Source organism: Nycticebus coucang, chromosome 2 (genome assembly GCF_027406575.1).
Source record: "Nycticebus coucang isolate mNycCou1 chromosome 2, mNycCou1.pri, whole genome shotgun sequence".
Lineage (NCBI taxonomy): Eukaryota > Metazoa > Chordata > Mammalia > Primates > Lorisidae > Nycticebus > Nycticebus coucang.
Genome location: NC_069781.1, coordinates 54475043 through 54478476, shown reverse-complemented (window position 1 = coordinate 54478476; position 3434 = coordinate 54475043). Strand labels below are relative to the sequence as shown.

General features: G+C 34.2%; 1 non-coding gene across 1 annotated transcript; it reads right to left on the bottom strand.

Annotated features, from left to right (window-relative positions):
* Positions 1–1179: 1179 nt before the first annotated feature.
* On the bottom strand, positions 1180–1282 carry LOC128580000 (U6 spliceosomal RNA). Its single transcript, XR_008378365.1, has one exon. It is a non-coding gene; the product is annotated as a U6 spliceosomal RNA (small nuclear RNA).
* Between the last annotated feature and the right edge of the window lie 2152 nt (positions 1283–3434).

The window sequence follows — 3434 nt, the reverse complement described above, 5'->3', positions numbered from 1 at the left end:
CTATTTTTGTAAGACATACTGGCTTGTGATTTTTTTTTTACATAAAGCTCTTACTAGATTTTTATATTGGAGCAGTGGGAATTGTTTTCTCTTTTGGTATTCTTCACAAGAGTGTATGTGAAATATATATATATCATATATATATATATTTTAATGTTTGATAGAATTTACTGCTAAAGCCTTCTGACCTGGAGTATTCTTTGTGAAAATTTTTAAGGCTTCATCAAATTATAATTGAAAGTTAATAAATTACAGAAATTGAAAATTAATTGAATAGTTTTGACATATTTACACACTCATGAAAGTGCAATAAAACATATTCATCACTTTTGAAATTTCTTCCTCTTGCTTCTCTCCACTCTGATAAAAGGCAACTATTAATATGCATTCGGGCACTGTCTATTAGTTTGTATTTTCTAGACTTTTATATGAGTGGATTTACACAGTATATACTTTTCTTGCCTGGCTTCTTGCATTCAACACGACCATTTAAATATTCATGTTGTGGCAGGTGTCAATACCAATGTCGACATAAACTTCGTTCCTTTTTATTGATGCATGCTATTCCATTGCATGAATATGCCACAGTTGATCTGTTTATCTCCTGTTTGGTTGATTCCAGTTTTTAACTATTACAAATCAACCTACCATGAATATTCATGTGCAAGTCTTTGGTCATTTGTTTTCATTTTTCTTGGGTAGGGATGACTAGATGTATCTATAAAGTTTAAGAAAGGGCTAAACTGTTTTCAAAGTGTTGTACCATTTCATATTCCTATCAGCAGTACACATATATGAGAGCTTCAGTTCATGTGCATCCTTATCAACACTTGGCATGGTGAGTTCTTTTTAATTTTAGCCTTTCTAATCAGCACATGGTTGTATATTACTCTGATTTTAATTAGTATTTCCCTAATGTCTAATAAAAATTATCTTGTGGTAAGCATGTGTGCATGCGCCCTCTCTCTTTATATATATGCACATATATACATACATACATATACGTGTGTATGTAAGTGTGTGTGTATATATATGTGTGTGTGTATCTTGCAATTGTTTTTCTTGTCAGCCCGTGGCTTTTTTTTGAGACAGAGTCTCACTCTGTCACCCTAGGTAGGTATAGTGCCATGGCATCACCATAGCTCATAGCAATCTCAAACTTCTTTTTTTTCAGTTTTGTAAAATATGGAACACTTCACGAATTTGCGTGTCATCCTTGTGCAGGGGTCATGCTAATCTTCTCTGTATTGTTCCAATTTTAGTATATGTACTGCTGAAGCAAGCATGCAACCTCAAACTTTTGAGCTAAAGTGATCCTCTTGCCTCAGCCTCCTGAGTAGCTGAGAGTACAGTTATGCACCTCTACGCCTGGCTAGTTTTTTCTATTTTTAGAAGAGATGGGTCTTGCTATTACTCAGGCTGGGCTCCAACTCTTGAGATCAAGCAATCTACCCGCCTCCATCTTCTTGGATTACAGGTGTAAGCCACCATGCCTGGTCTGGCTTTTCTTTTTATTATTTTCATTATACAAATACTAGGCTGCTTGAAATTGTAATGACGTTATAGGATGCTCTGTTCATTTTTTTTTAAATCCTCTTTTCTTTCCATTTCATTTTGGATATTTTCTATTGCGATGACTTAAAAACTATTCACAGTTTTATCTATGGCAGTTTTTTCTTTAAAATTATAGTTTTCATCTCTAGAAGTTTTATTTCTTTTTTATATCATTTATACCTCTACCTAACTCTTTGAACACGTGGAATACAGTTGTCATTAGTGTTTTAATGTCATGTGTTAATTTTAACATCTGTGTGGGTTCTGGTTGGGTTTCAGGTGCTTGGCTTGCTTTTGATCATGAATTATATTACCTACTTCTTTTCATAACTGGTGATCTTTTACTGGATGTCAGATGTCATGAATTTTACCTTTTAGGCACCAGATATTTTTCTATTCCTATAAATATTCTTGAGAATTTGTCTGGAATGCAATTAAATTACTCAGAAATGATTTGTTCCTTCTGGCTGTTATTTTTAAGATCTGTTAGTTGGGACTGGAACCATGCTCAGGCTAGGGTTAATTATTCCTCACTACTGAGATAAAACTCTTCTTGTACAATCGTCACTGCTCATGGATCATAATTTTTTTCCAGTTTTCTTGGAGGAAAAAGCCATTATCTCTGGTTCTATGTAAGTGTTAAATGTTTTTATCTCCAACCCTTCCAACTTTTTCCCCTTGGCCTCAGGTAGTTTCCTCACATGCTTTTGCTAATTAGACTCAGCTGAGTATGCCAAAGATCTATGATATTCTTTCTCTCTGTTGCTCTCTTCCCTGCGATACTCTTTCTAGCAAACTCTAGTTGCCTTGGCATCTCCAGACGTTTTTTAATGGTAAGTTCATCTCTTTTATTTTTATTTATTTTTTTAAATTTCAGGATAATATGAGGGCACATATGATTAATTTACATTTGTTGCTTTTGTGAGGCTAAAGTCTGTGTTATAGCTGATTCCTTCACCTAGGAAATGTGCCATATATTTGTGTAATGTGCTGCTGGGAAGGAACTTGGCCAACCTCTTCCCTCACACCCCTTTGAAATTTCATTAATATTTTCTCTCTTCTGAGCATGTATTTGTTAATACACTAATTTGAAATTGCTACTGAGTACATGTCATGCTTATTTTAGAGTCTTGTGATGCGTTGCTTAGAAGAATATTCTCCAAACCTGTCTAGGTTGTTACAAAAGATACAAAATGTCTTTCTCCAGGCTGAATAGTATTCCAGACCAATAGTATTCCAGGTGAATAAACTGTGATGCATATTCCACAGTTTTTTTAATCCATTATGTATTAAAGACCAATTGGGTTGTTTCCACATTTTTGCAGTGTGAATTAGGCTGCTATAAACATCCAAGCACAAATGTCTTTATGGTAAAATGTCTTTTTTTAATTTGGGTAGATACCTAGTAATGGTATTTCAGAATCAAATGGTAGCTTTACTTTTTTTCTTTTATTATTTGAGATTCATTGAGGGTACAAAGAATTAGGTTACACTGATTGCATTTATTAGGTAAAGTCCCTCTTTTTTATTTTATTATTAAATCATAGCTGTGTACATTAATGTGATCATGGGGCACCATACACTGGTTTTATAGACCATTTGACACATTTTTATCACACTGGTTAACATAGCCTTCCTGGCATTTTCTTAGTTATTGTGTTAAGACATTTATATTCTACATTTACTAAGTTTCACATGTACCCTTGTAAGATGCACTGCAGGTGTAATCCCACTAATCACCCTCCCTCTGCCCATCCTACCCCCCACTTCTGCCTATTCTTAGGTTATAACTGGGTTATAGCTTTCATGTGAAAGCCATAAATTAGTTTCATAGTAGGGCTGAGTACATTGGATACTTTTTCTTCCATTCTTGAAATACT